General features: G+C 36.4%; 1 long non-coding RNA gene across 1 annotated transcript; it reads right to left on the bottom strand.

Moving 5' to 3' along the window:
- Positions 1 to 1506: 1506 nt before the first annotated feature.
- Positions 1507 to 18233, bottom strand: LOC127440917 (uncharacterized). The gene is made up of 4 exons (XR_007897227.1): positions 17973 to 18233; positions 17733 to 17829; positions 10380 to 10596; positions 1507 to 10289 (listed from the first exon to the last, which is right to left on the bottom strand). It is a non-coding gene; the product is annotated as an uncharacterized LOC127440917 (long non-coding RNA).
- Positions 18234 to 18660: the final 427 nt, after the last annotated feature.

Raw genomic sequence — 18660 nt, forward strand, 5'->3', positions numbered from 1 at the left:
GGTGTGCCCCCATATCCGGAGTGGTGCACGGAGATGGGGAGGGTGGTGGCTTATGAGAGGTGTCATCAGGAAGACAGGGTGACTTGGTTTTGTTTATCCGGAAATGGGGCAGGTATTTGGATATATATATATATATGTGTGTGTGTGTGTGTGTGTCTGTGTATGTAAATATATGTGTGTCTGTTTGTTTTTATATATATATATATATTTACCTATGTTTGACCACAGGGTTGTTGTTGTTTTTTTTTTTGGGGGGGGGGGGGGGTTGTGGGGTTTAAATGTTGGTTTTGCATTTTTTGGTTATTGTATGATTTAATAAAAAAATGTAATTGCAAAAAAGAATTATGAAACAAAAGTGAAACTCTGGGATTTAACAATTGATCCTGCAATACTACATTTGGCTCTTTTCAATACTCGATTCTGATCGGTAAATCGCTCCGTTCAGCGGTCTGATATTTCTGAATAATGACCGCACATCCCAGCACTAACTGATATTTCATAGGTTTATAATGTGATCCTGATCTCCTGATGCATCACTCTGCAATCTCTACAAGAATGCTAATAATATCATTTCAATACTTCATGACTGTTTCTTAATTTATTTGGCAAGTAATCTTGTAATAAACCAGATAATGCACAGCCAGATGGCCATTATAGAGGGCAACAGTCTGGTTCAGGGTCAAAATCATATTCATTTTCTCCATAGACTGATTGATTTTTCCGAAAACGTATAAATCTTTACAGACAGACCTTTTGTGAGTTCTGAGGTTGTTAATAAAAAGTATATGCTTCTGTTTAAGCCATCAATCCACATTATTTCAACTTCATTGTTTAAGATCCATGTTTAATAGTGGAATTCCTAATGAGAACTACACTACCCATGATCCTGAAGAGAAAGATCCAACAATCAGAGAATAGTGGCCTACAAAGTGCGCCAAAAGAGCGCTGCAGCGATCAAGTCACACACTACACTCTCAAACTACTAATATATTTGCAAATATCTGAATATTTTGCTATAAAATTATATATTGTTTCTATACTTATTATAATCAACCTTATATTGAAGTATTTGTCATTTTTAGTTCACAATGTTTCATGGCATTGTAGTTCATTCCCAGTCTTTTACTGTTGCAAAAGACTGGGAATGAATTTGCTACCGGCACACTGCATGAGTCTGTTTTGTAGCTTGCTAGCCTGCTTAGCATTGCTTATTCTTATACGTTCATCGTTTTATCCTTTGTCATTTTACAGCGTGCTTCATTTTTTTCCTCTTTTATACTGTTTCAACTGTGTATTTTACCACATGCACCCATTTCTCTCTTTTTTTCCCCACTTGTCTACATCTCGCATCTTGACTGCGTGCATTCGTTTTCTCCTCTATGTTTTACACAGATTATTGCATCAATCTCAAACATCTGCTGATCAGGAACCACATCGAACCACAACAATCTCAAATCCTCGCTGCTCAAGAACAACCATAACAACAAACAATTGCAGTAAGTCATGGCATCCACTCATGTTATTTCTTCCTGCATTGCATGCCACATGTTTACTATAGCTTCTTCCGTCAGCACCGGAGCAGGGCGTTTGGGTGACGTCTCGGCGGCATACTCAGCAAAGCGACACCACTCTCCCGTTCCTGTTAGGGTTTCCAATCGATTATCCCCACTCAGTGATACACCCACTGAGAATCATGTTGAAAGAGCCTTAGTAATAGGTGATTCTATTGTAAGGAATGTGGAAATAGAGACTTCAGCCACTATTGTTAAATGCATTTCAGGGGCTTGGGCGTATGACATCAGATCAAATTTACAAGTGCTGGCTAATGCTAAATGTAGATTTTCTAAAATTATTATTCATGTCGGCACTAATGATGTCCAGCTTCGCCAGACGGAGATCAATAAAGATAATGTTAAAGAGGTGTGTGTTCTTGCAAAACGATGTCAGACACTGTAATATGCTCTGGCCCCCTCCCTGCTCATTGTGGTGACATGGTATATAGTAGATTGGTGTCACTGAATGGCTGGATGTCTGAGTGGTGTCCGGAGAATAGCATAGGATTTATAGACAATTGGAAGAGTTTTTGGGGTAGACCTGACCCGCTAAAGAGAGACGGACTCCATCCCTCCAGGGAAGGTGCCGCTCTCCTCTCTAGTCATTTGGCTTATAGTCTTAATAGTGATAGTATTTGGCTAAATGGTGCACAGGTCAGGAAGCAAACAAACTGGTTAATCCGAATGTTGAAGATAAATTGAAGATAAACATCATATAAATGTAGGGCTAATAAACATTAGATTTTAGACAATTAGATATTTCAACCAAATCAGTAATTGTAAATGAAATTATTACAGATCATAGTTTGGATGTGCTCTGTTTAACTGAAACATGTCTTAAACCGGATGAATATATTAGTTTAAATGAATCTACTCCCCCAGGGTTATTGTTATAAACATGAGCCTCATCTGAAGGGTCAAGGAGGAGGTGTTGCTACAATTTACAGTGACATTTTTGGTGTTACTCAGAAGACAGGATATAAGTTTAAGTCTTTTGAACTAATTATGCTTAATGTGACACTGTCAGATATAAATAAAAAATCTCTTTCATCTTTTGCCCTTGCAACAGTATATAGATCACCCGGGCCTTAATCTGGTTTCCTTGGTGAATTTGTAAATTTTCTATCAGATCTAGTAGTTACTGTAGATAGAGCTTTAATTGTTGGTGACTTCAACATTCACATAAATAATGAAAAAGACACATTGGGATTAGCATTTATTGATATTCTCAAATCTCTTGCAGTCAGACAAAATACTATAGAAATTATACCACAGAGCTAAATATAGTTTCACTAATAATCTTCCAGATCTATCTCATACACTCAGTAAAAGAAGAACTTGATGTAATAACAGAAAATATAAATACAGTCTTCTCTAGCACTCTTTATAGTGTTGCCACCCTTCGGTTAAAAAAAATTAAAGAAAAAAGCCCTGCACCATGGTACAATGATCACACTCATGCTCTCAAGAGAGTAGCTCAGAAAATGGAGCACAAGTGGAAGAATACAAAATTAGAGGTATTTTGCGGTGCATGGAATGTTAGTGTCTGTAGCTCCAGATAGGCACTAAAAGCTGCCAGGTCAGCATATTTTAGCAAACTTATAGAAAATAATCACATCAATCCTAGGTGTTTATTCAGTACTGTGGCTAAATTGGTTAGGAATAAAGCATCAACTGAACCAGATATTCCGTCACAGCACAATAGTAATTACTTCATGAATACCTTTACTGATAAAATTGAAATAATCAGAAATAATATTGGAATTATGCAATCATCTGTCACAGTACCTCAGAAAACAGTGTCTCATAATTTTCCTCATGTGCAACTTCAATCCTTCGCTGTCATAGGTCATGAAGAGCTAACAAAACTTATCGAAACATCAAAAGCCACAACATGTTTGTTAGCTCCAATACCAACCAAGCTCTTAAAAGAGGTATTCCCTGTAATCTCAGAACCTCTTCTTAATATTATTAACTCCTCGCTATCCTTAGGACATGTCCCAAGAAACTTTAAAATGGCAGTTATCAAACCACTTATTAAGAAGCCACAGCTTGATCCTAGAGAACTGGCTAATTACAGACCGATTTCAAATCTCCCGTTTATGTCGAAAATACTAGAAAAGGTAGGATCCTCCCAAATATGTTCATTTCTACAGAGAAATAGTATATATTAACAATTTCAGTCAGGATTTAGGCCTCATCACAGTACAGAGACTGTACTTATCAGAGTTACAAATTACTTGCTCTTATCATCTGATTGCGGCTGCATTTCACTTCTAGTGCTTTTATATCTTAGTGCTGCCTTCGACACGACTGATCACGACATCCTCTTGAATAGGCTGGATAATTATGTTGGCATTAGTGGACTTGCATTAGCATGGTTTAGGTCCTATTTAGCAGACTGCTACCACTTTGTCTATGTAAAGGAGGAATTGTCAAACCAAACAAAAGTATGGAGTGCCACAGGGATCAGTTTTAGGGCCTCTGCTTTTCTCCTTATATATGCTTCCCCTGGGAGATATTATCAGGAATCGTGGAATAAGTTTCCACTGTTATGCCAATGATACCCAACTTTATATTTCTTCTAAACCTGGCGAAATTTCACAATTCTCCAAATTAGCAGAGTGTATCAATGAAATCAAAGACTGGATGGCCTGAAATTTCCTTCTACTCAATTCTGACAAAACAGAGGCACTAATTATTGGACCAAAAACCTCTAAAAAATAATCTGTTAAAATATAATTAGACTCTCGATGGATGTACTGTTACGTCGTCTTCTACAGTGAAGAACATATTTCCATATTTTCAAATTTCCAATGTTTGTAGAACAGCATTCTTCCACCTCAGAAATATTGCTAAGTTACAACACATGCTCTCTGTGGCTGATGCTGAAAAACTAATTCATGCGTTCATGACCTCAAGACTAGATTATTGTAATGCTTTACTGGGAGGATGTCCAGCAAGATCAATAAATAAACTTCAATTGGTTCAAAATTCAGCAGCCAGAGTGCTGACGAGAACCAAGAAATATGATCATATTAGCCCCATTTTATCGTCATTACATTGGCTACCTGATAAATTTCGTATTAATTTTACAATTCTGTTAACTACGTACAAAGCTTTGAATGTTCTAGCTCCACAGTACTTAAGTAACCTTCTACCACGCTATATTCCATCACATTCATGACTATCGCAAAATTCTGGCCTGTTAATAGTTTCTAGAATATCAAAATCCACAAAAGGAGGTAGATCCTTTTCATATTTGGCTCCTAAACTATGGAATAGTCTCCCTAACACTGTTCAAGATGCAGAAACACTCAATCAGTTTAAGTCTAGACTAAAGACTCATCTACTTAGCCAGGCATACACCTAATTTATCCATCAACTCACAATTAGGCTGCTTCAGTTAGGTCTGCCGGAACCAGAAACAGTGATCATGATCTATAACTCTGCAATAAATTGAATGGCATCTATGCTAATATTATTTTATTTGTTTCCCTGTCTCATCCTCGTGACTCCTATCCTGAGGTCACCAGAACCGGCTGGATCCAGCTCCATTCCTGCTTCGTGTTGGACTCCACTGCTACATGTCGCTGTGTGATGATGACTAATAGCAACCGGTGCCAGCCAAACATCACTTCAGTCTATTATGATGGACTACAGAGGATGAACTGGTGCCAACTCCAACCATAAGACATGGGATACGTCATATGCCATTGCCTGAACCTTGGACTTAGGATAGACCTCACCAAAATTACCGGCCAGGTTGAACTGAGATGCACCTAACTGATCTCTGCCTGCATCACCTCGGTCTAATGATGGACTACACTCTTGAAATGGAATACATAGACTATCAATTAATTGCCAACAAAACCCTTCATCAGCCAACTAACAAAGGACAATTGCATCAATGTGAACTTCTGAAGTTAATCCATGATGGACTTCAAAGACATTAGTCATTAATCTTACAGTTCATACAAAATCTTTGTTTTAAACACTGACCCTTAACACTTACTTAGTTTAATAATTTTAAACCCCATGACTTGCACTATACATAAGTAATATTGGCATTATATTCATGATGTTAGTCAGAGGGGAACTGGCCCCCACAGTGAGTCTGGTTTCTCTCAAGGTTATTTTTCTCCATTAATCAACATCTTATGGAGTTTTTATTTATTTATTTTTATACACAGTTTACAATCATATTTAATCAAACTACACAATGATGACTAAGACTTTATAGATATTACAGTTTCATTTTCTGTTAATACATGATTTTCCGTAAAGCTGCTTTGAAACGATGTGTGTTGTGAAAAGTGCTATACAAATAAAAATGACTTGTTTTGTCGTTTGTTTTTAAATACGCCTTTGCTTTAAAGTTTGTAATGTGATTCACATTGGAGATAGTTGGTTTGGTTCATGACTCTTATCCTGCATGATTTTGTAATAAACTGCCACTTTGTACAGGTAAGCTAAAATGAATACTTTTCTTATTTGTTAATAAAAGATTATCTAGTTTGGGGATAGCTGACCCAAAAATTAAAATTCACACAAATGAAGATTTTTAGAAGAATATTTCAGCTCTGAAGGTCCATACAATGTGAGTGAATGGTGACCAGAACTCTGAAGCTCCAAAAAGCACATAAAGGCAGCGTAAAAGTAACCTATATGACTCCCGTGGTTTAATCCATGTCTTCAGGTGTGGGTGAGAAACAGATCAATATTTAAGACAATATTTTTTTTAACTATTAATCTCCACCTTTGACCAGCACCAATCAGTTGGCGGCTGAATGTGAAAGTGTAAGTAAAGATTGATTGTGAAAAATTACTTAAATATTGATCTGTTTCTCACCCACACCTATCAAATCAGTGTTACATGCATGACTAGCCAAATACTACTCGCTTATTCTCAGTAACCGCCCTGTTATTGGACACTTTAATGCATAAATGTATTTAATTATGGCTGATGGTGAAGTGAATTTCTATAATGGCATCAGTAACTGAAAATGATTGCATTTGAATAATGCTGCATCCTTGCCACTAGTTGTCAGTGTAAGTACAAGATGACATAAGAAAAATACTGAGTGCAACAAATCAGTAGACCTCTGCTGTATCCGAAATCATTAACTCATTCCTATATAGTGAATGGCAGTGAATGCACTATATCTCAGCAGTGAGTGAACAAAATGAGTGAGTGAATTCGGACACTGACATATACACAAAGCGTCGGAGCTCTGGGGCTGTCGCAGAAACATCACATATAACTTTTAAAATACTTATTTTATTAAATAATTTATGAATACAATAAATGCTTTTTGTCATTTTTAATATATATATTAATATAAAGAGTAAACATTTTATCAAATGTACATTATTGTATTTCTTTGTTATACTTTAAACTCCAATACAAGCTGGGTAGCGTTTCTCATCCGACCACATTATCATAACCTACATGTTAAAACCGAATATTTAAATCATCCACAGAATCATCATTTCCACTGTGTTCAGTCTCCAAAGTTAAAATAATATCACCTCAGTCAATTATTTAGTAAATAAAGAATTATTCAACTTAATGACAAAATTGTGTATAAAATAAATAGAGTATATTTTAAAATGTATCTGTATGTTTTGCCTCTCTATATGTTATTTTAATCAAGTAATAATTTGTCAAAAAGTAATTTAATACATTCAGCATGAAATAAACATTGCAGGAGTGAAGGAAGCAGTAAACTCCCAGCTCGTACGTTTTCCCCGCGGTGGATTGTGGGCAATTAACCGTCGTCGAGTGAATGGCTGTCTCGTTTGGAAGGATGCGTCCTGTGGAGGTTGCATTTGTCACTGAGGCTTTCTCGTTTCAGAAAAGCGAGTAGGACATGAGTTGTATGCCACCTTCTTTCACGTGAATTCGGAGGATGCATGAGGTGTATCATTTGTGGTCACTCACAACCCACAACTCTTTGCTTCAACGGAAACGTCTAAAAAAAACATGATGCCAATTTGCCTGTAAATATGATGTTCAAACACAAGGAATGTTACTTCCCAAGTTGAAGTACTTCAGTAGATGGGTGCAGAGTATATATGTATAATGATATTAATATATAATTAAAATAAAGTTTTAGACTAAAAGTACACCTGTAAAATCTGTTTTCTTTTCTCTTTACATCATTATAACACTCCTAAAATGTACCACATACACTCCCTTCCAGAGGGTTCTCTTCTCACTCAAAGCGCTCGCGCTTGTTAAAGAGTGGCGTGCTGTCATAGCAACCATGTTACGTTCCGTTTCCGTTTGTCCTACGAAGGCCGTCTGTTATGATACTTGTTTAAAGGAGGACACTCGGTATACTGAAGCCTTCAAAGGACGTGTCCTACCTAGCATGCAGCCTTCCAAACAAGACACAGCCTATGTCGAATGTGCACTCAAAATCAGATTGCATTGTGGGTAAGAATGAGTGAACAAAAGTAGAGAACAAGATGTAGGGGATGAATTCAGACACTGTAACAAAATGGCAGACACTCAAAATAGTGCACTATAGATGGATAGGTGTCGATTTCGGACATCGTAAAGGTAAATGTGGCGTATAATGGCTCAGCTAAAGTGATGATGACATTTGCTACAACACTGGACCCACTGCATCCAAACAGGTCAATTTCATTAGAGTAAAAATCTCACATACGACAGGACACACAGTGACCACGTCTGAAATTGTGTACTGTCAGAGTATGTGCAGTATTTGATGAAAAACGCACTTCTCGGCTGGTAAAACTGTACGTTCTTCAGGTATTCAGTTGAGTAGCATGAATGTATTCCCGAATATACTTAATCTCGGAATTTGTGTGATGACCTGTCACCCAAATATATGACATAACGCCAACCATGAAAACGATCTACTCCGGTTGTTAAACAAGCACCATATAAATATGTGCATAATTATTTTTTATTTTTATCTACGTCTTGCTGCTGTTTTTGTATTGTTGTACACTGGAAGTTCCTATCACCAAGACAAATTCCTTGTATGTGTAAGCATACTTGGCAATAAAGCTCATTCTGATTCTGATTCAAGCACAAGGAACAACTCTCTTGGTTTACAGTATATAGCACTTACAATTGAAAAGAGCCATCATTTTTTTTAATTCAGCGTTTTGAACATAGTCTCCTCAGCTCCCGAGGCATTATGGGATAATACAGAGACCAGTGTATGCACATTTCAGAATATCACCAGAAGTAGATGGTCATCTGGGTATTTCTCACCTTCACTTTTATTTTCAAACACACTACACCAATGGCATTATAGTAGTGAAGTATGCATATTTGGACATGGCCCATATGCATCAGACAGTTGGTATACTCGCAGTCTATCTGCCTTGAGACAAAGGTGTGAAAGGTTGAGAATTGTATTCAACAACTCTGCAAACGACAGATCAGGATGCTTAGGGGTGAATGTTGGGGAAATTCACGAAAGTGAATATCAGAGCACTGTTTGATGCTTATATTAAAAGCAGTGGGACTACTGATCATTAATGCATAGGGATGGAAAGCTCATAACCATAAATGAATCCAGCTCTGAAAACACCCCAATCCCTAATTGTGATTCGGGTCTGAGCTTTGTGTGGCTATGTTCACACCGCAGCTGAATGTGACCCAAATCTGATTTTTTGTTAGGTTGTTCACGACATTTTAAATGTCGCTCATATCAGATACCGGTTTGAACAGCCGACGCTCATTAACTGACCCGCAAGTGTATTACACTCTGAGCATGCGTATCAAACTCTGGCACAATATTATTATATGAATAATTTATTAAAATGCATTTTAAAATGTACGCTTTTTTTTTTCCTGATAGGACATTTAATGCTTATCTAATAATATGTCAGCAAGTGATGGAGAAACCATAACACGCACATACATGCTGGAAATCAAGTGCACAAATGACGAATGTTGAGTTTGATGTAAAATCACATTAAATCTGACCTGGCTGTTCACACTGAGGGCACAATGGAAAAATCAAATAAGTATCTGATTTATTTCCACATATGAAAGTGGCCCAGATCAGATTTGAAAATGTCAGATTCTGGCTGTTCACATGGTCATCCAATCACAGATTGGAGTGAAAAAAAACAAAAACAAATCACATTTGGGCCACATTCCGCTGCGGTGTGAACGTAGCAATCGTGCACATGTCATACTGGAACAGGAAATGGCCCTCACTAAACTGATGCGATACAATTGAATGCACACAACTCTAAAATATCCCTGCATGCTGGAGCATTAAGATTCATCTTCACAGAAATTACTGGCAAAGCCAAAACCCTTAATTAGAAGCGGTGTGATGGAATGTCCACATACTGTACATGACATACGACATCATAACATACATCAAAGATGCTAGTACGCAATAGGTCCATGAACCAATTCATGATAGGCCTAGTCATTTTACAAAAAAACTACCATAGCAATGTGTTTACAAGTTTCTAATCAACAGAGCAAAACATCAGCTGCAATATTTCTGGTCAAACACAAATAACAGCCCTATTATTCAATTAAAACTTTGAGTGCAGACATGCATAAAAAGAGAGGGTTTTTTTGTTGTTGCTGTCATTTTTTCATTTGATGGTGTTCATGGGTTTGAAGCATGTGCAGTGCCACAGTCTCCCACTTCTCAAGTCTTTTAAACTGTGTGCTCCTGAAACCGCTGGGACTCATCCAACACGCAGTCAAACAGAAGCTCCGCTAGCCTGAAGCACACAATGAAAATAAAATTAAAAACGGCAAAAATCACAAACTACTGATGGTTTCACAGTCCATAAAATGACCACAAATCATACCACATGTAGGGCTTCTCCTCTGCGCTTGCTCTCACTGCTCTTCCACTTTTATTGTGACGATATTGAATGTGTCCATCAGCGCTACTGGCTTGTATTCTTCTTTAACGGTCTCTTTCTTGATGGGAGATTCAACATCTGTTTGACAAGCAGCATCTTTTCTGAAAGCTTTGTCTGTCTGGCACGCTGTCTCACAACACAATTTGGGCTGATAGGTGAACTGTAATCATTTCACAATTGTTTTATTACAAGTATAAGACACACATGCATGACATAAGCCTACAGGTGCCAGACCACTTTTAATGGCATGTGCAGGTCCAAACTGTTCTGTTTTTTTATTTATTATTTTTGCTGCATTAGCAAAGATTGCTACATATTTTATTTGCCGTTATGCCAATAAAATAAATTGTGCAGATTTCTAATGTTGAGTTGCTAAAATAATTAGTAATACGAGTAGGCTACTGGCATCTGTGTAAACAACAAATCATTTATTCATCTAGAAGGTTTTGTATGGAGTACGAACATTTACAGTTGGTAGGAGATTGCATTTAATAAAATATTTTGTCTTGAATACAGGGGTTAAATTGAGATTTTGGAGGTGGGGAACCTTAAAATCGTGTGATTGCCGTTATAACATCCATTTAAAAATATGGTTGTCTAAATATGTTTATTCGTAGGCCTGTATGGTATTTCATAGAATATACACTGGCGGCCAAAAGTTTGGAATAATGTACAGATTTTGCTCTTAGGGAAAGAAATTGATACTTTTATTCACCAAAGTGGCATTCAACTGATCACAATGTATAGTCAGGACATTAATAACGTGAAAAATTACTATTACAATTTGAAAACTACTTCAAAGACTTCTCATCAAAAAATCCTCCACATGCAGCAATGACAGCTTTGCAGATCCTTGGCATTCTAGCTGTCAGTTTGTCCAGATACTCAGGTGACATTTCACCCCACACTTCCTGCAGCACTTGCCATAGATGTGTCTGTCTTGTCGGGCACTTCTCACGCACCTTACAGTCTAGCTGATCCCACAAAAGCTCAATGGGGTTAAGATCCATAACACTTTTCCAATATAAGGCCTGCACCCCTGAGTCTTCTCTTTACTGTTGTACATGAAACTGGTGTTGAGCGGGTAGAATTCAATGAAGCTGTCAGCTGAGGACATGTGAGGTGTCTATTTCTCAAACTAGAGACTCTGATGTACTTATCCTCTTGTTTAGTTGTACATCTGGTCTTCCACATCTCTTTCTGGCCTTGTTAGAGTCAGTTGTCCTTTGTCTTTGAAGAATGTAGTGTACACCTTTGTATGAAATCTTCAGTTTTTTGGCAATTTCAAGCATTGTATGTCCTTCATTCCTCAAAACAATGATTGACTGACGTGTTTCTAGAGAAAGCTGTTTCTTTTTTGCCATTTTTGACCTAATATTGACCTTAAGACATGCCAGTCTATTGCATACTGTGGCAACTCAAAAACAAACACAAAGACAATGTTAAGCTTCATTTAATGAACCAAATAGCTTTCAACTGTGTTTGATATAATTGCAAGTGATTTTCTAGTACCAAATGATCAATTTATCATGATTACTCAAGGATAAGGTGTTGGAGTGATGGCTGCTGTCTAGATTTGATCAAAAATGACTTTTTTCAAATAGTGATGGTGCTGTTTTCAACATCAGTAATGTCTTGACTATACTTTGTGACCAGTTGAATGCAACTTTGTTGAATTAAAGTACCAATTTCCTTCTGAAACTGAAAATCTGTACATTATTCCAAACTTTTGGCCGCCAGTGTGTGTGTGTCATTGTGTGTGTGATATATATATATATATATATACACACACACACACACACACACACATTATTATTTTATTTTTTTATAATGTCAGATGTATTTAACGCATTTCATAAAAATCATATGACAGCAGGAAAGTTTATCTTCTTGCCCGAGGTAAGGCGTCATCTTGTCTTTGAACATGCTAATCTATCCACTTATTTTACAATTTAAAAGTAGGCTAAATAGGGTATACAGCTTAAGAAATAAACTAAGCAAAATTGCTACTGCATACTGATCTCAGAAATGGGTGAGCAGCTGATTTCATACAGTATTTCGTGATTTCTATGAATTAGAGATCGGACCACAGCCCAATAGAAGCGCCTTATGCAGTTCATTCACCCTCCACCTATGATCCCATATGACCTGACATCAGAATGTCTTCTACTGGAGTCAAAAATGAAGAAATAACAAATACTTGGAAGAAACTCTTAAGATCATTAAAACCGTTTTTCAGGCAATCCTGTAAAAGTGTAAACACACTAGACAGGCGCCTGAACTTGAATAAAGTTTATTGTAAGGGGAGGATTGTCTTTTGTTTGCAACATGGGTTAAAGCTGCATTCACACCATGTGGAAATTACCAGTTGGAAACTTGGAAATTCTATTCGGAGCCGTTCAGGCCCTGGGAACTCGGAATTATGCGTTTCTATGGCAATACAATAAGTAACAGTCGTTATGCAAATGCCTTATTAATAAACTTTTAGATGGTTAGATGGACATTAGATGGTTATCCAACTCTGTGCAGGCTACATTAAACTGTTTTGGATGTGTTTTGTTTATTTTCAGATTAATCTTATATTATTAAGACAATAGTCAATTATACAAATTATTACATAGAAATATTACTGGATAACTTCTCGGTTCCCTGAGACAAAGGGAACGAGACATTGCGTGCTAATGCATATGGGGCATGTCCTTCCACATATCCTAGTTGAAAACTCTCTACAATAACGCCAAAATTCTAATATTGGCTATGGTGTTTGAGCCCCGTCCTTTTAAGGGCGCAGCTGTCCGCTATGAAAGCAGGTGCACAAACACCATACCTCATAATTTTCTGACTGAGGGACAAGGAGCGCATCCCTCACACCTCAGAAGAAATCAGTCTTGTAGTGCGGCCAGCAATGTCTCGTTCCCTTTGTCTCAGGGAACAGAGGTTACGTACGTAATCGAGACATTCCCTTACGACTCAGTACACTTGACATTGCGTGCTAACACATATGGGGAACAGAATCCCATCACGCCGCACTACATGACATAACCTTCCAGAGAGGAAACATGACGGCGGGACAGCAACCGACATGAGTATGCTGCAAGTGAGTGACCCTCATGTTGGGCCAGGAAGGGAGCGCTCAGAAAGAATATATGAACTATAGTCATATAGTATGAATTAACCCCTTCACAAACCCAGTCGGGAAGGGAGTTTATTTATAATGAAAGTGCTTGTGACTTTATGGGATTTTTGAGACTGATACCGATTTTAGAGGGGGAAAATTCACAGATTACCGATATGGTGGCCGATATAGCTAATTTTATAGCTGGAATGAAAACAGACCTTTTCTATGTCGATTATGCACCGATATGACTATGCAAAGGTACTCAGAAGGCTGCTTTCTTAAACAAATATTTTTATCAAAGTATATTTAACATTATTATACATTGTCAACAAATTCTAGAAATGAACACTGAGAAAATAAAGAATAAATTAAAATATAATAAATAGCTTAAAAAACATCAGTACTGTTTAGTATAATGTCAATTGCTGATCATTAAAATAAAGAATAAAAATAAAATAGCTAAATAAACATCAGCACTGTTTAGTATCAGTCAAATGCTGACCATTAAAATAAAGAATAAATAAAAAATAAAATAGCGAAATAAACATCAGTACTGTTTAGTATCAGTCAATTGCTGACCAGTAAAATAAAGAATAAATAAAAATAAAATAAATAGCTAAATAAACATCAGGGGCCAGTTGCACCAGCTATACGTATGTTACAACTTAGCCTAGTTGTGGTGTAAATGGGCACTAAGTCACAATTTACACTCTACTAAATATTTGACTGTTTCCCCATCAAATTTACACTACCATTCAAAAGTTTGGGGTCACTTGACTGAAATGTTTCTCAAGATTTTAAAAATCTTTTGATCTGAAGGCATATGCTTAAATGTTTGAAATGAGTTTTGTAGACAAAAATATAATTGTACCAACATATTAATTTAATTATATAACTAAAGTTATTTAAAAAAAAAATTAAATGGATGACTTGGACCAAATAATTAAGAAAAGCAGCCAATAAGTGCCCAACATAGATGGGAACTCCTTCAATACTGTTTAAAAATCATCCCAGGGTGATACCTCAAGAAGTTGGTTGAGAAAATGTCAAGAGTACATGTCTGCAAATTCTAGGCAAAGGGTGACTACTTTGAAGATGCTAAAATATAACACAGTTTTGATTTATTTTGGATTTTGTTTAGTCGCAACATAATTCCCATAGTTCCATTTATGTTATTCCATAGTTTTAATTACTTTATTATTATTCTAAAATGTGAAAAAAAAAACAAAAAAAAAAACATTATATATATAAATTAATAATAATAATGAATTAATAATTTAATAATTATATATATATATATATATATATATATATATATAAAATTAAAGAATGTGTAAGTGACCCTAAACTTTTGAACAGTAGTGTAGGTAGAACGTAACCCTAAGTATAAACTAAATATATAAGGCAGCCTCTGACCAGGAGTAACTGATGGAATAAAAAAGCAGACTCATTTAAAGACATCAATGAGCTCATGTTTTGGTTGACAAGCATCAGTCCTTTTGACATACATCATGGTGTTGGCATTTACACTTGTTTACATTTACGAGAGAGAAAAAAAAACAACTTACTTTTAAGTGGCTCTTCAGCATGAAACCGATCTAACGGTGCTGTTTTTAAGATGCATTGCCCGGTGTCAAGTTTCAACACATTCAATTATATATATATATATTAAGATATTAAAATGAATGTCTATTTTTCCAGCCTGTTGTATTAGTATTTATCACCCCTCATTTATTTTAGATACAGATCCTATATATTATTATTTACACAGGGCAATATACTATTTATTAAATCTACTTTTATTACGTATCTTATTTTAATGTCTGGAAAACCAGACTTTTAAATATTACATTTTATAAATGCAATGACTGGAATTGTTCGGTTGAAGGGGGTACCAAACTGTGAATCCTTAACAAAACAGTTTGGTGAATACATGTTTACACGCTGACAAGGTATGAAAGTAGCTACGTGGTTAGCTAGTTAGCTGTAAGCTCGTTGCTATAGAGAGTAAAAGATGGATTTTATTTACTGTCCAGCATTGTTTCTCACCAACTAGGTAACAATGTAGCGGAAAATCAACACTCAGACACAATCCACCACCGCACCGTTGTCTGCTGAGCTGCAAAAAGATGCTCTGATGTTTACCTTTCAATCTGTTACATTACTGACTGCACTGACAAACTATAGCTGGCTAACATAAACAGATGTGATAAACAGGAGTGACATGGTTGTCAGGGACAGGGTTAATGTTATATTAGTTGTATAAAATGATGGGGTCATTATTAACTTTCCAGTATGTATTTAACAAACTAGTTAGCAAATTAACGAGAAGAAACCGTTTAACTCCGCCCTGTCTGCAGAGCCACCGTCAGCTCAGAGTCAGCTCTGTAAACAATGGAGTCGGAGCGCGCTCTGCTGGACAAACTATGTAATGACACCAATTCTAAAGCATTGTTTTCTGCATTATATGCTCTGAAAAAAGTTCATAACACCGATATCGTTATATCGGTGAAAGGCCAATATCGGCCGACACAACAAAAAACAAAAACAATAGTCAAAACTATCTCAGACTTCGCACTGACATTGTTTCAACTTTGTTTTATTAAAGCAGAAGAATGAAATGGCTCAAAATTAATAAAGAAATAACCATACCCCCTTCATAATAAACACAATGAGTGCTATCAATGTTTTCAATGATTTTAGGTCCCTTGTAATAGCTTTATCCATCCCTTACAAAGATTGATCATGGTTTGACTGCATTAAGCATATTTTAACCATGATATTTGTGGTAACCATATAAATAATACATTAAACTGAAGCTATAGTGAGAAAATCATAGTTTTACTATAGTAACACAGTCACCATGGTTCATTCTGAAGAAGAACATGTGCCACAAATGAAGAAGTAGAAAAATGTTTACTACAGTCTAGGGCTGGGTGATATGACGATATATATTGTGGCGATGATATAAAGTGTCAATCGATAGAGGTTTTGCTATATCTATTATATCGCTATATGTAAATATCCATGTGCACAGCGTGGGCTTCTCTATCTGTGGGCCTTCACGTGAGACTGAGAGAACTGAAGAAACATGGGTAGGGTTTTTCTGGCATTGAACATTTTTCTGCGGCCACCAAAGCAAATTCAATGACCTTCACCGTGCGTTTGGTGCTTTAAAAGGGCTAAATATTCTTCTTATCTGACATGTGAACGTTTCAAATGACTGTGGCGCACACTGTCTCAGGAGCTCCGAAGTGCGTGCGAGTCCAGCAGGCTGTCCGATATTTGTGCTGCAGAGACCGAAGAGATCAGGATCACTCGTCATTATTGACCCAGGAAAACCCCGGATGGAGAAAGAAATCTCCACAGAACGGGACGACTCCCAAACAGGTCAAGAAAATGAAGAGCTTGTATTAAAAACAGGTGCGACATCTGTGGTTCACACGACAATAATCACTCGTATTACAAGCGATCTGTTTCACCACCTCAAAATGAAGCACGCAGAAGAATATTATGAAAGCCAAAAGATGAACTCCTCATTCATTCTGTCATTTATTTATTTAGCAAGAAGTGATATTTATTTGATATTTATTTCCTTCAAGAAGTGTTTACTTTTGCTTTAAGAATATCCTATTATAATAATAATGGTCAACAATATTTTAAACTGAAATGTGGCATACTTTTATATTTAGAATTTTAGTAAGGTTGATTTTCATTTATTTCTTTGACATTGTCTTGTTCCAAATAAAGAGGAAGTCATTTGAATGTATAAAGTATATTGAATTCATTCTCTCTGACAAAACCATTGAAAAAAAAATTACATTCATTCATCTCTGATTTTCATCTTGTGGCATGTGAAAGTGAACATTTACAATGACAGCAAAAAAGTTTTTACATTGTCGTGGCTCATGTAAAAAAAACAATAGGTTTCTTTCAGCTTGTTGAACACACATTATAGTTTTGACATTTCTAACTTTACGCAGATGATAAGAAAAAAGCAGCAGTGAGCACAAAGTGCATGACATTGTCTTTATAACCTGATATGTGAAAGTATTTCTGCATAACTACAATGACAACAATGTCAAATTATCAAGAAATGCAAAAAGACAAGTATCTTTCTTCCTAAAGATGCCATACACAATACCCAGAAGGATGTTTGAACATGACATTGTACTCACTGTTTTGGGAGAGACTGATGAAATAGTCGAAGCAGTTGGTGGTGGTGGCCTTATGAATCCATGCACCAAAGGTGTGGATGTTGCAGTGTTTTCGTAACTTTGAAAACATAAAAACGTTTCATTTTACACCGTAGCTGCTGTTAGCGTTGAGATAATTCGTAAAGGTACACAAACTACATGAGCTAAATACTTCATTACATTAACAAAATATATCAAAAACAAATCAAACCATGTAATTACCCGTCCAAAAGAAGAACAGCAACCATGGCGTCATTTTTCAGACCCTTTGAGTCCCGCAGTTGCCTCCAGCGTGGAAAAGCAACGCCAATGTTAATTCTGCTTTTAGAACGCTGTTGATCCAGACGTTTTTTCGTTGTAGAAGTTTCTAACACGGTCTTTCTTTTCTTGTTTCCTTTTACTGGTTGTTCAGGAGGAACATACGGTAGCTGCGGCTCGCCTTCCATTCTCGCGCTCGCTCTGCACAGCATCAAAGAACCCGCGCTGATGACGTGTGATTGTCTGCGCGAACAAGTTGCGCGGCGGTATGCAAATATAGATTGACAGACAGGAAGGACATCCTATCATTACATTCAGACCGAATGCAATGATTGGTCGATTATTTTTTTAGTCCTGTCCCTTTCACAGAACATACATATATATATATATATATATATATATATATATATATATATATATATATATATATATATATATATATATATATATATATATATATTTATTTATTTATTTTTTACATTTAGACCACTTAAATTATTGAGTGCTATCAGGATGTGAAGAGACTTTCAACCAGTATAACAAAAAAAATGTTTCTGGAAAAGATTGCACACCCTAGCTTTAACTGACTGACTGGGATTCCAAAAATAGGCATTACATGGTTATTTAATAAATAAACCCATTTGTATTGATT

The sequence above is a fragment of the Myxocyprinus asiaticus genome, chromosome 5, assembly GCF_019703515.2.
Source record: "Myxocyprinus asiaticus isolate MX2 ecotype Aquarium Trade chromosome 5, UBuf_Myxa_2, whole genome shotgun sequence".
Lineage (NCBI taxonomy): Eukaryota > Metazoa > Chordata > Actinopteri > Cypriniformes > Catostomidae > Myxocyprinus > Myxocyprinus asiaticus.